General features: G+C 51.1%; 1 protein-coding gene across 5 annotated transcripts in view; it reads left to right on the top strand.

Moving 5' to 3' along the window:
• The first annotated feature begins 852 nt into the window (after positions 1-852).
• The window catches only part of GGTA1 (glycoprotein alpha-galactosyltransferase 1 (inactive)), a 54563-nt gene continuing 32850 nt past the window's right edge, over positions 853-22565 (top strand). The window contains exon 1 of one of the 5 annotated variants that reach the window (XM_027615522.2): positions 853-997. The gene's annotated coding sequence lies outside the window, so the exon portion shown is untranslated. Of the gene's footprint in view, positions 998-1860; positions 1977-2080; positions 2099-16366; positions 16413-22565 lie in introns of those variants that run through there. The other 4 variants (XM_027615525.2, XM_027615523.2, XM_027615517.2 and 1 more) reach the window with 4 other exon arrangements.

The following is a 22565-nucleotide window of genomic DNA, read 5'->3' on the forward strand; positions in this document are numbered from 1 at the left end:
GCTGAGCGAGGGCAGCCGGATGTGCCTACCTCAACTCACCAGAAGTGAACCGCCGTCATACCGGGCGGGGCGCAGAAGCACAAACCCTCAAATATATTTTTGGGGGGTTCCCTTTTAAATAATTCCAGTGGAGAACCCCAGGGGGTGTGTCGCGCGTTTGAGAAACTTGGGCTGGAGTCTGTGAAGGTGCGCGGGCAGTACCCGCGCCAGGTGCCCAGGGAGCAGCCCCCACTTCCGGAGCCCAGGACTTTGGGGGGCTCCGGCAAGAGCCGCGAAGGCTCCAGCCCGCCCGCCTGTGGCTGTCTCCATCTGCGCTCTTCCTTCCCCAGGAAACAAATGGTGGATCAGACCTCCCAGGCTCTCGGCTGCCCCAGTGTTTGGCGGAGCGCCCGGGCACCGAGGCCCCTCCCTGCCGTACGGGGTGACAGACCCCACCCCACCGCACCCCACCGCACCCCACCCCCGAAGCTCCCGGTCCCCCACCCCCACCCCCACCACGTGCAGCCCGAGACCGCAAAGAGGCCCAGCCACCCTCACCAGGGATTTTCTTTTCTTTTTTTTGCTGGTTGCAGGCTTTTTTCTGCCTGAGTGAAAATGAAACCGACACCCCCTCCGCCTCCCCGCCAGCAGACACTCGCACGCACCCGCGCTCACGCACTCGCGCGGCCGGCCTCCCCGCCGCCAGTGTCCGGGGCGGGCCCGGCTCTGCACACACAGCCGCGGGCCGCGCCGAGCGGGGAGCGCCGCCGCTGAGAGCGCTCGCCGGCTCCCGCGCGCCCCTGCCCGCCGCCCGCCGCCCGCCGCCCGCCGCCCGGGAGCAGCACCCGGCGGCCCGGCGGCCCGAGCGCAGGCTGCACACCCCCGCCCCGGCTCGCCCCGCGGGGCTCTGGCAGAGGCGGCGCGGCGACTGTGCGGGCGGCCGAGGGCGCCGCCGGGCCGGGGGCCGAGGCGCGGTCCAGCCCCGCCGTACCCCGTGCACCCGGGCTCTGCGGATCAGGTGGGTCCCGCGGGGCGCCGCCCGAGCCCCGGGAGGCCGGAGCTGGGCCCGGCCCGGGGGCTGCGGGCGTGGCGTGGCGTGGGGGCGGCGGGGACGAGGAGCGGGCTACCGCTCCGGCCCTGCCCTGTTTCTGCCCTGCCTGTGTCCTCGCTTTTGTTCTTGTCGCTATCACTCTGCCCCAGTCCCTGTCCCCATCCTGTCCCTGTCGCTGCCTCTGCCCAGCCTCCAGACTCGCCGGAGGGGCTGCGGGCGGGGTTCTCCCCACGCGGTCCGCGGGATGCGGGCGGGAGAGAGGAGACCCGGGGAGGGGACACGGGGTAGGACCCCCGTCCCCAAGGAATCTTGAAAGGAATGAGGGGGTCTGTCCCCTCCTGTGGGGCGAGACAGAAGATCGCTCTCTCCCAGGTCAGGACGGGAAGAGGATCCCCTGGGAAGAGGGAGCCTGGGAAGGTAAAGAGAGGGGCGCGTGAGCCCCTGAAAGCAGGAGCACGGGGGGGGGGGGGGAGTGGTCGGAGAGCGAGCACCGAGCCAAACGCCCGGCGTGCGGAAAGTTTCAAACATTTGTAACTTTGGCAGCAAAAGGGCCTGCTGCACTAGGGTGAAGGGAGGAGACAGGGTCCCTTTGACTTTACAAACCACCCCATTCCTGCTCGAAAGGGACACCACCCCGCCTTTGAAAATGGCAGAAAAACAGCTAAACAGAATGATTGCACAAACTCTTGAAAGGCATCCAAAAAACAGTAAAGTGGAAAAAATTGTCAGCTCTCGAGGAGAGAAAGAAAGCAAGACGAATTGAGATTTCCCAATCTTCCCGCTGGGAGGCGGGAAGGAGGAAGGCGAGGAGGGTGTTAACGCCGCCCCCCCCCACCCCGCCCAGGAAGGAACAGAGACCCTGGCGGCTGCTCTTGTGGCTTTGCTTATCGTTTGCATGCTGACTCCGGCACAGGCCTCGTTGTCTCCTCCATTTACCTGGAACTAGGTATGTCTCAGGAGGCAGGAGATGCCCCGGGGAGCCCAGGCCTCGCTGCTTCTTAGCCGGGAGACACTTGGCGCAGGGAAAGCCTCAGTTTCTGCAACTGTGAAATGGGGACGCTGCTCTGAGTAAGAAAATGCCAGGGTGGATGGGCCTGTGTGAGAGTTGCCGGCTGGGGATATGGTTATTCTGTTGCCCTTCTGTGCCTCTTTGGCTACACTAATCAAACACTTTCTATCTTGTTCCAAGTTATTGCTGGGTTTACCTTACCTACTCTACCAGATGGCGGACAGGTGCAGATCTCAGTTATTGTTACAAGTGGCAGATACTCTGAAGAAAGCAGAGCTGAAAAAATCCCTAGGGTTTACCTGGTCCAAGAGACTTCAGACTGTGTCCCTGGGAGTCTTGTGACCCTGGCTGTGGAGCCACCATAGTGGGGGAGGAGAGTCTCCAGGGCAGGGCTCTGACCCCTCCCTTCCTTCTTTCAGACAGAATAAGTTTACTTCTAGAAGCCTTTCTCTCTCCTACAGGGAAACCCCAGGGGCTGTTTTTAATATCACATTCCTCAGATCCAGTCTGATTTGGTCGTTTTCAGTGGAGAAACTGAGTCAAGAGGTATGCGAAGTGATTAGTGTAAGATCCTCTGGTGGCCTAAACCTTTGCCAGGAAACCGGTGTCATGAGTCCAGGGCTGGGACCCCCTTTCCCTGGCCCTGGTGGCTCTGAGCAGCCATTCCTTTAGGTTTCAGCACCAGCGCGCCTGGGACCCTAACCCCAAGGCTTCAGGTCCACCTTCTCCTCCTTCAGGGAGAAGAAGCCAAGAATCATATTGTCTGAGATTTTCTCGGGGGATCTTTGTACATGGGAGTTGGTTTCACAGGCTAAGATAAAAAGAAATACGTTCAGCAGGAGCTAGTCAGCACACTGCCCCCATCTTAGCCCAGCCGGTTAGGGTGGGGAGTTCAGTTAAGCGAGGGCAAGCAGCTCACCCCCGGGCAAGCAGCTAACCCCCGGGCAAGCAGCTCATCCCCCCCCCGCCCCCCCCCCCCCCCCCCCCCCCCCCCCCCCCCCCGCTCCGCACTCAGCTTTTAACTCGCAGCTGGGATTGGAATGCAGCTCTTTCTGACTCTTAAGGCTTGTGCTCTTTACATCACGTTCTCTCTCATGATGGGTAAAAAATGGCTAATGGACAGATGTCATTAAGATGGGAGCAAGGGTGAGGGGAGAATGGCTGAAAGGGGCGCAGCATTAAGTGGGAGACTGGGCGTTCATACTATAAATGTAATCGTATTTGAAATGGGTGTGCTTTCTGCGCTGTAGCTTTCTTTTTTAGTTTAGTGGGTTTTTTAAATAGATACTTAAAATTATTTTATTTTCCTAATTTTTAAATTAAAGCATAATCTACATACACGAGCATCCACAGATCTTAAGTGTTCAGTTCAAACATGTCTTGACAGTTGTTTACAGCTATGTAACTGCCACCCAAAATGAAATGTAAATATTTGCATCATCCAGAAAGTTCCCACATCCAACGAATTTTTCTTCTGTCCTTGCAGGCAATCATTTTTCTGATTTTATTACCATTGATTAATTTTGCCTGCTCTTGGGCTTCACATAAATGGACTCGTACTGTATATCTCAGCTTTATTTCACGTGACATAGTGGTTTTCAAGTTCACCTGTATTGCTGCTTATATGAGTATTTGTCCCTTTTTATAGCTGAGTAGTATTCGTTCCATTGGATGGATATACCACGGTTTGCTTATTTATTCTCTTGTTGATGAACATTTGGGGTTATTTCCAGTTTGAGTTTATTTCTTGTAGAATTCTTTTGTGGATGTTTGTTTTCATGTGGGAGCGAAGGAGCTGGGTCACAGGGGGTATTTACTGTTTTACCTTCCCACGGCAGTGTCTGGGGCTTGGGATTATTCTGCCCCCTTGACAATGTCTGATGTTGTCAAGCCGTTTTGATTTTAGCTATTTTAGTGGCTGGGTGATGGTATCTCGTACCTTCTGTTTTCACAATGGAATTTTAAGGGTTGTTGGAGGAGATAGCTACCATAGATACCTATGGAACGGGATGGTAGTTTGGAGGCCAGTAGTTGGAATTGTGACCTTAGGAGTAGGAATTTCTGGGCTCAGGCGAGCTCTCCGTGTATCGCCTGAGATTTAAGACCTGGTACTTGTACTCTGTAAACTGGGCAAGTTCGTCCATGTTTATGGCTTTAAATGCTGCCTCCAGGACAGTCATCTTTATCTCCAGTTCACGTGTCTGTTTTGGGTCCCCGATTCACAGGTTTAACTGCCCATTGGGCATCTCTTCTTGGATGTCTCAACGACACTCCAGACTTGACAAGACTGGAACACAACTCATGATCTCATATTGGCTTTCTGGCATGGGTCACTGGATGAATGAGGGCAGCACTGAGAGAATATATAAGGAGGAACGTTCGGGTCAAGGGCAGGGATAATGTAGTTGGGTCCATGCTATAAATGGTGTGGAGCAGTCAGAGAAGATGAGGACAGGGGAAGGCACTGGGCGTTTAGGAGATGACTGAAATGTGCTGGGAGTAGCTTTAATGGAATGGAGGGCAGGCAAGCTAGATTGCTGAGGCATGAGAGATAAAGAAGCAGAGGTGGTGCGTGCCGGCAGCTCTTGCAAGAAATTTCTTTGAAAAGGCCAGAGGGAGATTGAGCTACGGTTGTACGAAGACAGGGTGAAGGAAAGGATTTTAAGATGCAAAGGACAAGGGAGATGGAGGCTCAGGGGAAGGACCCAGTCCAGGAGAGGGAAGGAAGGCCGACAGGGCAAGGTGCTAGAGGAGTAGGAGGGAACCGGGAGGTTGGTTTGAAAGAAGGATGGATGTCTCCACTCCTGAGACTGGAAGTGAGTGAATGAAGGTGAGAAAGCTTATCAACTACGGAATTCTTTGTTGACCCTCCATGTGCACAACCTTCATGACGTGGAAGGTTCTTCACCATCTGCTCCCTTCTCGTCTCATAGAGGTAGTGTGTATCAGTTAGCTTTTGCTGAAACTATGCTGCATAACAAACAACCCCCCCCCCCCAATCTTAGCTTATGACCACAAAAGTTTATGGTTCGCCTTACATGGTGGCTGCGGGGCAGGTGGCTACATGGTCTTGTGGCTGTGCTCCAGGTGCCTGCCAGCCAGATCTGCTCCATGTGTCTTCTCACCGCAGGACGCAGGCTGAAGGAGCTGTCTCTGTCTGGTGGGTGTTATTTTCATGGTTAGAGCTGGAGGAAGAAAGGAATGATGTGATGCCTCATAAAGCCTGCACTCTGAGTGGGCACACTGTCACTTCTACCCACATTCTGTTGGTCAAAGCCAGTGATATGCCCAGGCCCAAAGCCAATAGGACAGGCACGAATAGGGGGAGGGACAGAGGGACAAGCAGACTCCCCCCTGAGCAAGGAGCCCGACGCAGGGCTCCATGCCAGGACCCTGAGATCATGACCCAAGTTGAGGTCAGATGCTTAACCGACCCTTTTTTTTTAAGATTTATTTATTTATTTTAGAGAGAGAGAGAGAGAGAGAGAGACAGCGTGTGTGATGGGAGGAGAGGCAGAGGGAGAGGGAGAGGGAAAATCCTAGCAAACTCCCCGCTGAGCACGGAGCCCGATGTGGGGCTCAATCCCAGGACCTTGAGATCATGACCTGAGCGGAAATCAAGAGTCAGATGTTGGGCGCCTGGGTGGCTCAGTTGGTTAAGCGTCTGCCTTCGGCTCAGGTCATGATCCTGGAGTCCCGGGATCGAGTCCCACATTGGGCTCTGCTTCTCCCTCTGACCCTCTCCCCTCTCATGCTCTCTCTCTATCTCATTCTCTCTATCAAATAAATAATAAATAAAAAATCTTAAAAAAAAAAAGAGTCAGATGTTTAACAGACTGAGCCACCCAGGCGCCGCAACAGGCACATTTGATTTTAGCGTGCTTTGCAGATACTGTGTTTTTTACAAATTGAAAGTTTGTGGCAACCCTGGGTCCAAAAAGTCTCTCTGTGCCTTTTTTTTTTTTTTTTTTTTGAGAGAGAGAGAGCACGTGAGCAGGGGTGGGAGAGACAGAGGGAGAAGGAGAGAAAATCGCAATCAGGCTCCATGCCCAGCTTGGAGCCCAAGGTGGGGCTCGATCTCAGGACCCTGAGATCATGACCTGAGCCGATATCAAGAGTCGGATGCTTAACCGACTGAATCACCCAGGGGTCCCGTCCGTACCATTTTTTTTGACAGCATTTGCTCAGTTTGTCTCTGTGGCACATTTTGGTAATTCTTGCAATATTTTCATTATTTCAACAAACTCTTTCATTATTACTATATTTGAATTGCTGCAATCTCATGAGAGAACTTTAATGGATGAGGAAGGGCTTATGCTGGAATCCACTCCTGGTGACGATGCTGTGCGGATTGTTCAAATGACAACAAAGGATTTAGAATATTACATCAACTTTGTTGATAAATCAGTGGCAGGATTTGAGAGGCCTGGCTCCAATTTTAAAAGAAGTTCTACTGTGGGTAAAATGCTATCAAACAGCATCTCATGCTATAGAGAAATCATTCATGAAAGGAAGAGTCAGTTAATGCAGCAAACTTCACTGTTGGCTTGTTTTAAGAAATTGCCAGAGCCACCCCAACCTGCAGCAACCAGTTACCCTGATCAGTAGCCGTCAACATCAAGGCAAGACCCTCCTCCACCAGCAAAAAAATTCCAACGTGCTGAAAGCTCAGATACTGGCTAGCATTTCTTTTTTTTTTTTTTTTTTAGCAATAAAGAATTTTCTCATTAAGACATGTACGCTGTTTTTTTAGACGTAGTGCACTTAATAGACTACAGTGTGGCGGAAACATTAACTTTTATAGGCATGAAAAAACCGAAAAATTCATTCGATTTGCTTGGTTGCGGTATTTGCTTGATTGCGGTATTTGCTTGATTGCGGTAGTCGGGAATTGAACCTGCAGTATCTCGGGGGTATGTCTCTTAACTCTGCTTTTTGGCAGGGAATGATGCTTGGGACCAGTAATCCAGTTGACCACATGTATTTGTTAATAACTCCCTGATACAAGTCTTCATTGATTTTTTTTTTTTTCCTCTCTCCGAACGAATCCCCGTTGCGCGGTCCACTCTTTGGGGACGGTTGCCCTCTCCTTAGGCATGGCAGCACGCTTTCAAGCCGCTGTCGCACACACGGTCCCTCTGTCTGGGAGTCTCGCCCGGAACTGAGTGTAGGACCCCTACGTCTTTGTCGTCCTGTCTTTCCGTGTCTGGGGTCCTGCTTAGTTGAGCTGCTGTCTGAGCCACTCTTTAGTCTCCTCTTCCCCATCCCCAGCCCCCTTAGAATTTCTGCTCCAGCCTCAGGGAACAACTGCCATGCAATTCCTGCAACCCTGTCTTGGCTTTATGGCTCTGGGCTTTTTCTCATGCTGTCCCCTCGGCTTGGAATGCCCTCTGCACTTCCTTCCCAAATCCCCCTGCAGACTCCTGCTCATGCTTCATGACCCAGCTTAATCATCATCCTCTCTGTGAAGCCAGGCTCTTCATCCTGCCTTCCAGAGTCAGGTGCTCCCCCCAGCCACCCCGGGGCAACGTGCAGTGACTGACGTTCTGTCACCTGTTATTTCTTTCTTCCTTGGTGAGCTGCAGGAGCCAGAGGGCACGGTGCATTTTCCCGACCCACGCCGGTGGCAAAGTGTGGCCTCTGGAGGCCCACTTCCCGAGTTCGCATCCTTACTGGCTTTCAGGCCTGGAGCAAAGCCCCTCACCTCTGGGGCTGGGCTGAAGGGTCTGCTCCCAGGAGCTTTATCTTCGCTCCTGGGAGAGGGAGGCCGGCTGGGTTGGTTGGGGAAGCCGGAGTGATGTAGATTGGGTCCGTGTACTGAAGGCAAAGGGGTCGTCATTTTGTATATTTAACCAAGAATTCTCAAAGTCCTTTCCATTCGAAAAAGAGGAAGTAAAAATATGTTATTTGAAGCTCCAGCCAGAGAGCTGCTCTGCTCAGCTCAGCTTGTCCAAACCCAGTGTGGAGGCTGCAGACCTCAGCTGCAGGCAGGCCGACCTGGCTGGGGGCGTTGCCAGGACTCGCGCTCAGGCTGCCACTCTGCTCATTTTTATCACCAAAGAGAGTTTCATAAGGGAGAGGTGGTGATGGCAGGTGGAGGGTGGAGCTGTGTGCTCACGTTTTTTGTGCACCAGGGGAAAGCCTGCTCCAGCGTTCACAAGGGAGCCGGGTGATGGCGCTTCCTGTGTCAAGCCATGTGTGCTGGGCAGATGCGAATGGCAGGAGAGAGAGTGGGGCCACCACCTGGGCCAGGTCCTACCTTGGGGGCCAGGTCCCAGCTTGGAGAGTGAGTGATCTGAGAGGGTGGGGGAGAGCCCAGGGAGAGCATGGTCTGGGAAGTGCCGGGCAGATCGAAGTTGCCGGGAGGGAGGATGTTGTCAGGAGGTTTGAATGGTGCTGAGAGGCTGGGTGAAATGAGCCTGGAAGAGATCAGCTGGCTATGGGTTGACAGCAAAACCCCAGGGAAAACAGAAAAATGATAGTATTATTATTATTATTAGAGTTCTGTGCACCAGTCGACAGTTCAAAGAGTGAAATCATATTTCTGTCTTGCTTGAGCATCACAAAAGCCCTGTGAGGGCAGCAGACTAGGAATTAGGCCCCCATTTTATAGGAGCGGGGGGAAACTGAAGGATGGGGGTTTTAATGTTTTGGTCAAAGTCTCTCAAGAACTAATGGCAGAAGGGAGGCATGAAAGCCCAGTCCCGACTCCAAACATAGTGTGGCTTGGAGACCCTGGCGGGCTACAGGCAGGGGGAGGGAAGATGCCTCTGAAGGTTCAGGGGTCCTGGGCACAGATCCATGTCCAGCCCAGGACACGGCTGCTACCTGGTGCTGCTCAGACAGAAACCAACCAGAGAGAGTGAAAGGTAACCTCTGGAAGAGGCCAGGTCTTGTGATGAGTTCTCAATGAAAGTTTTTGGCCCCTACTCGCCAGTTTGGCCACCAGGGACTGCGGTTCTAGGAGATGCACCTGTTCCAGAGACTCGTGCTTTGTAATTAGCTATTTGTTCAACAGCCACTGAGCCACCATAAATTCATTCACTCATTTATCGACGGATCCAGAATCTGTTGGGCAGCTACTATGTGCTGTGCTAGCTACCTGGGAGGTAGCAGTGAATAGAGACAAAATCCCTGTCCACGGGGAGGCTGGGATTTGGCTGGGGAGACAGTCGTTAAAAAACCGACTGCACAGCAAGAGCCCTGAAGGAGAAGAGCAGGGTGGGTGTCACGGGGGCCTGAACCTGTCAGGGGAGGTGGTCAGGGAGGACTTCCTTGAGGAAGTGACCTGTAAACTGAGCCCCGCGGGAGTTGGAGGGTGAAGAGGGAAGTGTTTTCAGGCAGAGAGAAGAGGCTGTAAGAACCAATCATCCTGATATCCTGCTGGCTGTTCCAGAACCCAGACGGCCTTGGTGGCCAGGGGAGCCCAGAGAGGGCAGCAAGCCTGGGACAATGGGCCAGCCGCCCAGAGGGATGACGTTGGGGTTGGTAGCGTCTGTGGGCAGAACAGTAGCTGCCCTCCTGTCTCCTCCCTCAGGGAACCATGCGGGAGTCCTCAAGTGGCCCTTCAGCTGTCCCCCGAGAGGAACTTGCCCGGCTTCTGTGGGGAAGGCAAAGATACTTCTCAAAAGTATCTATCTGTAGAGTGGTATTTTGTATAGCAAATTCTGTTTTCCTATGTTAGCCAGAGCTGTGCAGAGGAAGGGCAAATTAATATTCCTAGGGGCAGATTTAATTGAGTGCTTTGGCATTCATTCCTGGGTGTGTGCAAGTGCTCAGTAAATGCTTGGGGTTAATACACTGAGTAGCACCCGAGAACGTGTACTGGTCCGAGATCATGGTTGTAAAACCACAGGTGGAGATTCTAACTCACAGAGACAGAAGAGGCAGGCACTGGAAGGATTTCTTTTACTGCTCACAGTATCCCTGGGGAGGCTGGAAAACCAAGCTAGCCAGAAGGAGTAAAGGTCGGGCCATAGACAACACAGTTAGGGTCTTGCCCAGGAGCTGATTCTAGCCCTTGCTAGACCTGCTATAACATTCCATGGGCATCCGAACCTTCATGCACTTCTTTAGGATGTACAACCACTAACTGGCCAGGCGTAGGTGACGCTCCTGCAGTCCAGGGGCACAAGGGCGGACAGGAGCGCGTCTGGCCCCTTCTGCTCTGGTGGCCGGAGGGGATTCCTGACATGAGGCTGAGAAACCACAGAGCCCACCAAAGCCACCAGAGTTGGGGCACCCTTAGTGCCTCAGGATCTTACCAGGCCTAAGGAGAGTCACAGGCAGGGCTGGAGCTGCGGGAGGGAGAAGGCTTCTGGGGAACTCTCGGAGGGAGGGGCAGCCTGGCCTTGATCACCTTATTGAACCTCTGGGCCTCAACATTCTCGGGTGTAAAGTGGACTGGAGCGGAGTTTAGAGACAAATGTGCCCAGAGGCGTGGTGCTGTTAAATGGGAAATCTCAAAGCTGTCATTATTATCAGTAGAAGTAATAGTAACTTCACTCAGCTGTTACCAGAACAGTTCTCAAAGGAAGGAAACCTAACATATGAAAATCTAGAGGTCGGAAGTGGACCACAAACATTTCTACAAACAGATTCTCTGCAGGGGTTCCTTTAAATTTTTGCCTCCTCAAGATACTTACCATAGGACTTAATTGACCAAAACTAAATAAACAGACTAATGAAGGAACCACCATCTGACAGACCCTTGATAAGTGCTGTTGAAGAGACCAGTTGTTTTGCAGGAACAGACAGATCCGTTTAGAGATGCTAGTCTGGCTTCCTCACTGGGGAAGCCTTAAAAAGGAAGAGAAAGTTCAGGCCACGTGACTAGAGGCGCGGGGCCGGGGGGGGGGGGCATCCCCAGGAGTGTTGGGGCTGTACCACCACACCCTCTGGCCGGAAGAACACAGACTCCCACAAACACAGAATGCTCGGGTTAGATCTAGACATGGAGGCATGCTGGTAAATGTTTCATGACTAGCTCCTCAAGAATTGAGAAAGCCCTGATACGGGGTATTTGCCAGTTTCCACAGTATAAATATTTACACCGTGACCAGTTTCAAGCCACCAGTTGAGGAATTGGGAGCATACTGTTAGCACTTGCCTCTCTCTGTCTCCATACAGTTGGTTCAAAATAACCTCAAGGGTATACCATGTAATAAAACAATTAGGAAGTGTTGAGTTTTGATGATTACCTTTGTTCTTAATACAATTCATTTAATTGTAAGGTTATACAATTTAATTTTTAATGATGGCTGTGTTTAACAGCTCACTTGCCAAATTCCTGAAAACTTAACAGTTGGCCCTTGCAAGCCATCATGAGCCAACTTCAGCATGCTCCTGGCTTGGGAGGTCCCCGGAGACCCTGGAGAAAGGCCAGTGCAAACAGGATCCCATACAGCCCTCCCTGCCCCCACCGTCAGTCTCAAACATGTTAACATCTTTTTTTTTTTAATTTTTTAAAAAAGATTTTATTTATTTCTTTGACAGAGAGAGACACAGCAAGAGAGGGAACACAAGCAGGGGGAGTGGGAGAGGGAGAAGCAGGCTTCCCACCGAGGAGGGAACCCGATGCGGGGCTCGATCCCAGGACCCTGGGCTCATGACCCGAGCCAAAGGCAGACGCTTAACGGCTGAGCCACCCGGGCGCCCCAATATCTTGTTTTTAGAAGATTTATTTATTTATTTATTTGAGAGAGAGAGAACGAGTGTGAGCGGGGGGGAGGGGCAGAGGGAGAAGGAGAGAGAGAGAGAGAATCTCAAGCAAACTCCCTGCTGAGCACGGAGCCCCATTTGGGGCTTGATCTGAGGACCCTGAGATCAGGACCTGAGCCGAAATCAAGAGTCGGACGCTTACCCGTCTGGGCCACCCAGGCACTCCATGTTCACATCTTTTATTTGCTTTATGACCCTTTCCACCACCTGAAATCACGTCCTTAATTATTTGTTAATTATAATTATTAATTTGATTTGCTGACCAACTGGAATGTGAGCTCTTTGAGAACAGAGTACTTAACTGTTTCGTTCACTGTCACGTCCCCAGTGCTTAGAACAGCGCATCCGTGTCGTAGGCCCTCAGTAACAGTGGACCCATCGAATGAATGGAAGTGAGTCAAGGAGCCTTCGAGGGTTTGAATCCTGCCTCTGCTATGAAGGGCATCTTTCCTTGAGCCTCTTCCTTCATCTGCAAAAGAAAAGGATTTGAGCAGAAACCCCTAAGGTTCCCCGCAGCTGTTAAAAAGTCTCACTCGCTGAGAAAGACACCCCTTCCACACAATGCAGCCAGAGAATCTCCAGTGAGCACCATCAAGGGTAGGAGCTAGTGCACAGGCTTTGAGGACTGTCAGGTTTATTCTTTTCCTCTGTGGACAGCTTTTTTAACCCTGCGTGCCAATGACTTTTCTTGAGCAGCATGACCGGTTCCTGCCCAGCCTTCTGGACTGTGCTGAGAGAGCCAGGCCCTGCCTGTTCAGTGGCAGCCGAGACTTCGAGGCCTGTGGCATTTGCCACTGGGTGAAATGCTCTCGGCTCAGGATGGTGGCTCTGCCTGGGTGAGCCGTTCCAGCAAGACGGGAGCCTAAACTCCACCTTGAACACAGAGCCCACTGGAGCCACATCGGGGTGGCTGCAGGAGGCAGAATATGACCCTCTGTCTCTTGCACCATGCTTTAGGGCTTAGAACAGTGTGGAAGAAGAAGAGTCCCTCCTTCTTTGTTCCTCTGTTCCTAATCCTCCGCAGGTGATATTTTGTTAAAACACAGTAAAATGAATATATTCTCAATTTCTCTGCCTCCTCCTGCGGGAGAAAACAGCATCCTTCCGCGGGCCTCGCTCTGAGAGCCTCTGCCCAGGGGGACGTCGGCCAAGGCTCCTTGCATTCCCACAGCAGCCGGCAGAGGCAGGGATTTGAGTATCCTACCTGTGCCGGTGAGGAAACTGAGGCCGGGTGGGGTTCCAGACCCGCCCTATGAGGACCGGAGGGAGGCAGCGCTGCCCACGCCTCCCACGTCCCTGCAGGGGAGAGGCCAGCACGTCTATCAGACAGAGTCCCCTGCTCTCTGCCCCTCGGGGGCTGTGATGGCTGAGTCCAGCATCTTCTTTACCTGTGATGTTCAGGACAGAGACAGGAACAGAGCTAACCCCCCACCTGGCATCTTCTGCTGCATCTCATCGATCTTTCCAAACAGTCGGCCTCTCCAGGGCAAGCAGAAGGGGGCCAGGGACCCTCCCCTGGCTGCTGAATATGGGGGTGCCCACCGGCCTTCTCTGGGGCAGCTGCCGGCCCCCGAATCCATCTGCTTTAGGGAAGCATCCTAGGATTTTCTGCTGTTTGCCCTACTGTTCTCTTTTCCTGCCGTGCTTGGCTGCATCTGAGATTTGGATTCGCTTTCTCTGAGGGACGGGGCGGGATGTGGCTGGCAGAGCCGGTAGGGCTGTCTGGGCAAGGTGAGAAAGGGAAGCGATCCAGAAACCAGAGGGATAATAAAACAACCGCTCACGCTCACCGGGCATTTACTCACTTCAGATGCTGCCCAGGAGCGCTACAGGAGGCCTGACTTTTCATCAGCCAGAAACCCCAGTTTTGCAAATGAGGAACCTGAGGCACGGAAAGGTTAAGACATTTCCCGGGGCCACATGGTAAAGGAGAGATTTGGGGCCTCAGACAGGGGCAAGGAGATGGCACCCTCCATCATGGCACCGCACTGCCTTCTGGAATTGAAAACAGTGAGCAGGGAGCCGGCACAGCCCCAAATCCAGTCCCCCTACTCAACAGATGGGGAAACGCAGGCCCAGAGAGGAGTAGGGGCTTCCCTGAGCTCAGGGGTCCTGCCTTCCGCCTTCTGCTCTGTCCCGGGATTCAGTGAGGCATCCGAGGAACAGTCGCAGGAACGTCTCTGAGACTGTTAATCTGCTCATTCTGGGCTGTGCAGGCCCTGCTAATGCACCAGGGTGGGGGTGGCAAGGGAGGCCCAGCCGGACACCAACAGGGTCCTCTGCCCACACTGTTAGAGAAAGGTCTTGGGCATGGAGTCTTGGCTTTAATAGGAAGTTCAGAAACTCTTTGTTTCCCCATGAGTCCAGCCATGCTTGAGAGCAACAAACTGGATGTCCCATTTCCTGTGTGTGTGCCTGGTCCGAGGGTATAGCTCCCAAGGAAAGGCAGGGGGAGGAGGGAGCCTTCTTACCGGAATTACCATTGTTGATGGTGGGAAGAGCCCAGAAGGTTGCACCTGAATGCTTCGTTCTGGAGATAGGGAAACTGAGGCCCGAGAATGTAAGAACCTGTTCTCCGAACTTGTCCAGTGTGCCGGACTCACAGTGGTTGTTGGGTTCGGTTGGGTTGGTTGGTTGGTTTATTGAGGGGATAAAATCATAGCATGTGGGAGCTGGCAGAAATCTGATACGTGCCCTGTCCATTTCCCCTTGTTGTGTAGATGAGAACCTGAGGTCAGGGTGGTGGGGGTGCGGACGGGAGGGTACTTTCTGAAGATCAGACCCCTGAGAAGAACTCGTATTTTTTTTTTAAATCAACGTACAACAAAGACCATTGAATGCCGCCTCTCTGCCAGCTAATTAACGAGCAGTCTTCCATCTCGTGGTGAGGCGTGCGTGCCTATGTGTCCAAATATAGTGGTCAGTGTCCCCAAAGGAGAGGCATAGGGGGCTACCAGGGAGAGTAAGAATATAACGGGGAGACTTCCCTTGGGGAGTGACATTGTCATTGAAGCCTAAAGGAAAGGAGGAGGGTGCATGGGTGTGAGGGGGCGGGGAAAGGTGTCCCGAGCAGAGGGAAGAGCATGTGCAAAGGTCTTGAGGCAGGAAGTGCCTCGTTTTACAGGATGAGGACGCCAGAGCCCAGAGATTAGCAACTTACCTAATTTAGTGCCTCAAAGAGTCTTCCTGTCCCCTCTCTGCCTTTTCTTGAAAACTTTTTTAAAAGAAAGTGGCAAGAGGTAAACAACTAACTGAACAAAGGAGTCAGTGGCAGGGCTAGAATTATCAGAACCCTCACCCCCACCCCTTCATGCCAAGGGAGTTTTAGAAAACCCTATATCTGGCAATTCCCTAACTGTGTGACCTTGAATGAGACAGATAGACTCTTTGAGCCTCTGTTTCTTCATCTGTGAAATGGAGCCCACCTTCCGGCTCTGAGGATTTCACATGGACTCCTACGACAGAGCTTTGTGCTGGCCAGTGTAGGAGCTAGAGCTGGGGGCTATGGGGCTGCTGGGGTCCCCTCCCCTGCCTTCCAGGGCTGCCCCTGAACTCTGGGTCTGAAGGATCCTGTCTTCACCCCACTGCTGTACTGTAATCCTGAAACCCACCACTCAGCATTAACTACCTTTGGTACTACCACGCTCCAGTCCACTACCAAGACACACATGAATCTTGAACGGTGAACTTTCAGATATAAAGGTAGAAGCTTGTGAGCACCTACTATGTGCCCAGCATCTCAGGGACACTTTACACTTTACATTTAGCCCCCACAACAGCCCTGCGAGGTGGGGCCTATCTTCCCATTGGTTGGGTAAGGACACTGCCTGAGGTCACATGGCCAGTGAGGAGCCACTCTGGGTAGCCCTGGCCGCCTCATCCTACGCAGAGGACCCAGGAGTCAGGAAAGGTGGATGCAGTTGGCTTAGGATAGAGGGCACCTTGGCAGGGAGACACATCCGCGGCCCTTCCAACCAATATCCTTTAAATATTTGGTCGACAATTATTTGGAGTGAGGGGTGTTGGAGGAAATGGATTTGCAGTGAACACAAAACGGCAGGACTCTTGTAGATTTGTAATTCTTTCTGCCCAAGGACGTTTTCCAGAAGCAGAAGGAATAGAAATACACCGGCAAAGTCACTTTCCTGACTGGTGCATTAATGTCCTGAAGAAAACACGGGCTGTCCCCCACCTTTCTGTAGCGTTCTTTCTCTCTTTAGTTTGCATTCGAGCTTTCCCAAGCCAGACAGCTTCTTGGGAAGCTTATTAGAGGAATTATATTTTGGTTCTGTTTTTATTTGAAATTTATTTAAATATAGGTGAGAACAAATAGTCTTAAAAAGGGGAAGCGCTCCGCCTGTCATTTATTTTGAGTGGCTTGCTGTATACTCGAGTTGGCATCCTTGAACTTGGCTTTTTTTATTAAGTACATAAAGTATTGCTTCCATTTACATAAAAGGCAACAATGCATTTTTGGAAAGTGTCAGAGAACCACCAGATTTATTTAATTAAATAGCTTTTTGTCCAGTTTTGAAAGTAATTTATTCTCATTGTAGAACATTTGCAAATGCGGCGAAGTGGAAAGAATAAAGGGATGGCTCTGCCACAGTCTCGTCACACGATTCACCACCATTACATGTGAATCTAGTTCTGGTCGGTATTTTTTTTTTTTTATTCTTGATGAAATATACATAACAAAATTTACCATTATAACACTTTTTGGGTGAACCATTCAGTAGCATTAAATACATTTACATCATGTAAATGTGCCACCATCACTACTGTCCATCTCTGGAACGTTTCCATCCTCCCAAATGGAGACTCTGTACCCGTTAAGCAATAACTGCCCATTCCCTCCGCGCCCCAGCCCCTGGCAACCATCACTCTACTTTCTGTCTTCATGAATTTGACCACTCTAGGCACCTCATCTACGTAGCATCCTCCAGTATTTGTCCTTTGGTGTCTGGCTTATCTAACTGGGCATAATGTTTTCAAGGTTTATCCCTATTGAAGCGGGTGTCCTTCCTTTCTAAGGCTGAGTAATATTCCATTGTATGTTTATACCACACTCTGTCTATCCATCCATTCGTCAATGGACATCTGAGCTGTTTCTACCTTTCTGGCTATTGTGAATAATGCTGCTTAGACATTGGCACACAGGTACCTCTTCAGGAGGGCGCCTGGGTGGCTCAGTCTGTTAACCCTCTGCCTTCGGCTCAGGTCATGATCAGGGTCATGGGATCGAGTCCCATGTCTGCTCCCTGCTCAGCGGGGGGGTCTGCTTCTCCTCCTTCTGGCTCGCCCCCAGCTTGTGCTCACTCTTTCTCAAATAAATAAATAAAATCTTTAAAAATAACCCCCCAAAACCCAAATACCTCTTCAAGTCCCTGTTTACAGTTATTTGGGGTATATACCCAGAAGTAGGATTGCTGGATCATATGAGAATTCGATGTTTAATTTTTTGAGGACCCGCCATACTTGCCCAGTCATTTTGCTACATTAGATCCAGAGTTGAGATAGTAGTCTATGTGCAGTTTGGTATCTGACTTTCTTATTTAATTTCCCATCTTACTAACTATTCTTCAGAAACAATGTTTTTCTTAAAGGTCGTGTAATATTCCACTGCATCGCTATCCACGTTTCCCCCTCCACACATTGCTTTCTGCTCTGCAGCAAACGATTTTGAATTACGATGGTAAAATGAATAACCCTGGTGAGCAGCCTCATGCTGTGTCCATACTTGTTTGAGGAATACTCCACAGAGGTAGGTTGCTGCCTTTAAGGAATTTAAAAATTTCTCCTTGGGGATTCTTGGATGATCATCCAATTCAGTGGTTTTAAAAGTTCTTTGTAGCCAAGGAAACTTTACTACAAACAAAACAGCACATGGAAGCACAGCATATGATAGCAGACAGGTAAAAGGGGAGATGATCAAAGGAAGGGTGGATCGGGGGCTCAGAGTCCTGCTCTCTCAGCCTCCCCGTCTCCCCTCTGTGGTTCCTGAGGGTCTTCGGGAGATTCTGGGGTTCTCTAGAACACAGTTTGAAAACGATCAGGGTGACCCAGTGCCTTTATTTTAAAGAAGAGAAGACATCTTGAGCGAGGAAGGGACTTGCCCGAGGTCAAGTTCATTTTTGTACTCACTCATTCATTTTTTTTCCTCAACACGTAGCACTTAACTCCTTGCATGTTGGAATCACCTAGGGAGCTTGTTAAAAATACAGTTTCCAGGGATTCTTCTGGATTCCAAAGCAGTAGGTGTGGGGAGAGACCAGGGCTGGACCCCTTGCTCCTCAGTCCACACTGGGCTCGGCTGGGTGCTCCCATTCTAGCCCCCTGCATTTGCACATGCTTGTCCTTCAACCCGTGGACGCTCTTCCCCACGTGCTCACCCTTCGAGGCCCAGTTCAAAGGGAGCCCCTTCCTCTGTGAAGCCTGGCACACAACCCTGTGCAGGACACTTCATCCTTCCTCCTTCCTCTGTGGCCCCAGAACAGAACATCCCCACTTGCACTGACTTCTTTCCACTGTACGTAATAGTTAACTGCTTCCAGGCCTGGCTCCCTGACTAGAATGTCAGCTCCCTAGGGAGCCTGTATAATTTCTGCATCCCCTGCAGCCCCAGACGCCCACTGGGTGCTTTGTGATTCTTGATTGACTGGCATCGAAGCTGGTACACACCCTATATCTGGAGGATAAAAAAAAAATCAGATCGCCAGCAGCTTATGGAAGGTCACATAGCCCATCGGAGCAGCGCCAGGACTGGCACTGGCTGTCCTGAGGCTCGGCACTCGGCACTGGCCACCTGCCAAGGAGGACAGCTGTCTGGTCTGGACAGGGAGCACTGGCCCCAACTGCCTTATCCCCGAGTCCAATAATAGCCCAGATTTTCGGAAATCTAGAGAGCTCTGCCTGGTTGGTGGTTCAGTGTGCAGGTTTGGATGCCTAAGATTTACTTTATAAAACTTCAGCGTAGGTAGGATGGGATTTCATGTTAGTTCTATTTAGACTGAGCCAGTACACAGATGCTAAGAAAGCAAGTCTAGTGGGGGATGGCCAGCTGGGGCTGGGGGTCAGCCAGCGTTATATCCAGAGGCAGCTGCTACAGACCCTCCTGGTGTTCCAATTTGTGATCCACAACTGATGCTTTTCTAATGAGCACACTGGACGCTAATTTTATTTATTTATTTATTTATTTATTTATTTATTTATTTTTTTTTTACTGTGGAAACAAGTGACTTGTTTTTTATGAGGAGTTGTTATACATGGGCTCGCACTGCTGAAATCAAAGTATTTATGATATTTATGTATTTATGATGTGCATATGGGCTAAAGTAGCTGTGACTCACTCCCCACCCTTGCATGGAGATGGTATAGGGTCGCTTACTCTGCTTACCCTGTACTAGCCAGGAGCTCTGGGTTCTGTGGGGTAGATGGGGGACAGAATCCTGCTTCTGGAATCTGGGCGCCTGCCTCCTCCATGGACTCCTATGGCATCTGGGGAAGCCCATAGACCCCCTTCTGAGAATGTTTCAAAGTCTAAAAAATACAATAATGAGATCATAGAGGAAAGGACTCAAATTGGACTATAGTTATGAAAATATTAATACCAGGGGTTGAATTTCAGCTTGGCCAAACTGGGAGGCTTCCGCATCTGCAGAATGGGGATGATTCCAGTACCTGTTGCAGAGTTGAGTGAGAATTGAATAATGAGTGTAAAGCGCTTAGAACACAACCTGGCATGTTGTGTGTTCAATAAAGAATAGCATTTGCTGCTGCTGGTACTGTTATTAGTTATTCTATAAAGTACTTATTCCTGCTCTTCAGGAGCTCAGGATCTGGCTTGGGAGACGATGTACATATGAAATAGTAATTAAAAGGAGAAGTGAAGGTGCAGAAGAAAAGCCTGATAAAGGGCCAAGGAGAGCTCCAAGGGAGTGACATGGCTTCTGGCTGAAAGAGTACCAGGTAGTGGCTAAGCTTTTGGGCCGGCCAGGCTCAGATAGTTCTGGCTCTGACCCTGAGCTCTTGGAGCTGGGCAAATGATATCATCTCTCTGGGCCTCAATTTCCTTCTCTGTAAAGTGGGGTAACAGTAGAATCTACTGTATAGGATGCTGTGAGCTCCATCTCCTCGACTCCTGTGACGATTGGTGAATGGGACCATATGGCCGGCTCACTTCCAACCCCAGGAGGCTTCCAGTGCTGCTGGGCACCCTATGTCCTTGGCCCTGGTCAGTGTCTCCCCCTCCCAGTGTCCCTGGCGTCCCTGGCATCTGCTGCTAACCTGGTGGGAGGGGGGCTCTCAGGTTGTAGTATCAGTTGCTCGTATCAACTGATCTAGCTTCTTCCTTCATAGGAAAGGGAGTCTGTAGACAACAATTCACTCAACTTCCTTCTCATTCTTTTCAAATGTAGGTGAATGGTCAGCCATCTTTGGGACTTGAGGAGAAAATTTCTCCAGAACATTAGAGAAATGTTCTTGCCTCTGTCTTACTTGCGTGTGTTCATGCAGGGCTCTTAGTGATGAGGATGGTGAGGCTTTGAGAGGGAAGAGGGTAGACTTACACCTCGAGAATCTCCTACTCTGTGTGAGATGGGCAGCGTATCAGTCAGGATGGAGTAGGTTATACTGAAGCAACAGACAGCCCCTTGAGGCTTGGGGCCGAACCCATAAAGGTTTATTTCCTTCTCTAATTAATATGGGCATCCTGGGTCAGCTGGTGGCCGTGTCCCTCACTCAAGGAACCAGGCTGCTGGAACGCCTTCTTGAATGTACTCCATGGCACAAGGAAAGAGAGCCCTTGAGGGTCTTGCCCTAGCAATTGAATAGCCCACTCTTATCATATTGGTCAGACTAAGTAACTAGTCCCCAACCACAAGGGGACCAGGAAATGAAATCCTACAATGAAGGTAGAGAGCTGGAAATACTTGGTGGAACAGCATTAGTGAGACCTCAGTGGGATATTCCCTTCTGTGCCTCGCTGAGCTAAGCAGCCTGGGTGGTGCCGATGGAGCCCCCTATGGACTTTGCATTGTGAGTGCTAGGGAACCACACCCAGAGCAGACACCCCAAAGCCACCTCTCAGCCCCAGTGCTGAGCAGACGAAGAGAGGCACACACCGCTGCCGCCATCTCTGGGGGACAACAGCAGAAGCTCAGTGAAGAACGGAGCCGTGAGGAGGGCAGGTGACATACCTCCTCAGAGCTCGAGGCCCTAAGCTCATGACCAAGACGAAGGCCAAGGCAAAGGGGTCGAATTGCGGCTTTCACGCCATGTCTTCGTAACAGACTCATGTGATGTGTCCTCAGTGGAGCTCGTATTCAGGTGTTTTTGCTCCATTTCTGAGCTGTTTTATGTTTATACTTGAGTGAGGATTTTTTTTTCTGAATTGGATGCCTCCCTTAGCGTCAGCCCATCCGTGCTCACCATTTCCCAGTGACATTTCTGTGCCCATGTCAGAAAGCCCACCGTTGGCATCCCCAAATCGTTCAAGAGCAGTGGGGTGAGGGGAGGGGAGGAACAGTGATGTGGCCATCTGTGGCAGAGGCTTCTGGAGTTTTCTTGGCCACAAACAAGGAAACTTGGGAAGAAGACTGTTGACCGCAGCCTCCAGCCCCTCCCTGAGCCCTTCGATTTCCTGTGCTGTGGTTTAGAGGCATCTCATCCTGGAGAGATGCCAGACACCTGGGTAGCAGTCCTGGTCTCCTCATGTCATTGCCAGGTGGCCCTGGATCAGTCATTTGCCTTCCTCGGGGCCTCAGTGTTCTCGTCTATAAAATGCAGCAGCTCAGAAGATGGGGGGCATGCTTGAGGGTAGAGTGACCTTGGGTAGTAAGGATGTTCCTGCAGCCACACGGGCAAGTGGCACGTGAGACTGTTGTCCGATTCCTCCGGAAATCCGTGGAGCTCAGAGTAAGGGAGTGACTGAACGTTGGCGGGGCTCCTTTGTCTTTTTCTGTCTCAGGACATTCACCTCAATCACGGAATGCATTTGGTGGCGTGATAGTTGGATTCTGGGCTCAACTTCTCACCAGAGCTCCATGAGAGCGAGGTCATGTTGGCTAATCTTTATAGACTTAGTGGGCTGAGCAGTGCCTGGCACATGACAGGTGCCAATATTGACACTTAATCAATGCTTACTTAATGAATGAACAAGCCAGGGAATACGTCATTCCTTTCAACTTTGACTGAATCGGTGACTTTCAGACTTCCTATGGACTAGAAGCAGGTTGGAGAAACTCTTGGCTCCACCCAAACCCAGCTTCCAGTCCAAGTTGAGTCACGTTGGGCAAGTCCCCAGATTCCTCTGCCTGTAGAAAGAGCAGAACTCACCCTGACTCACGGGCTAGGGAGGCTCCAGCAGGTGGGAGGATTTGAAAATGCCCCATCCAAAGGACGGGCTGTTTGTTTTTAGGACACAGGAACATGGCGGACTTACTGGGAACACAGAGCAGGTGATGCTGGAGCCTGTGAGGTGGAGAGTTCTGGAATAATCATTATTAGGAATTAAGTAGCTGCCATTGGGCACTTGTTCCAGCATCAGGCCCTGTGCCAAGCACTTTATGTGCACCCTCTCATTCACCAGGGTCGAAGAGAAAGGCGTTGTTACTCTCATTTTACAGCGGAGAGAAACCAAGTCTCAGAAAGCTCACGTGATTTGCCCAAGGTCACGCATTTAGTCCATGCCAGACCTGTCTGACTCCAAGCCAGGCTGTAAGCTCTGTGCCATGCTGTCCTGCCACTGAGATGTGGCGGAACAGTGCTTGACTCTCAGACACCCGTGCTAATCATGCCAGGCCCTTT

This window comes from Zalophus californianus, chromosome 13 (assembly GCF_009762305.2).
Source record: "Zalophus californianus isolate mZalCal1 chromosome 13, mZalCal1.pri.v2, whole genome shotgun sequence".
In the NCBI taxonomy this organism is placed as follows: Eukaryota; Metazoa; Chordata; class Mammalia; order Carnivora; family Otariidae; genus Zalophus; species Zalophus californianus.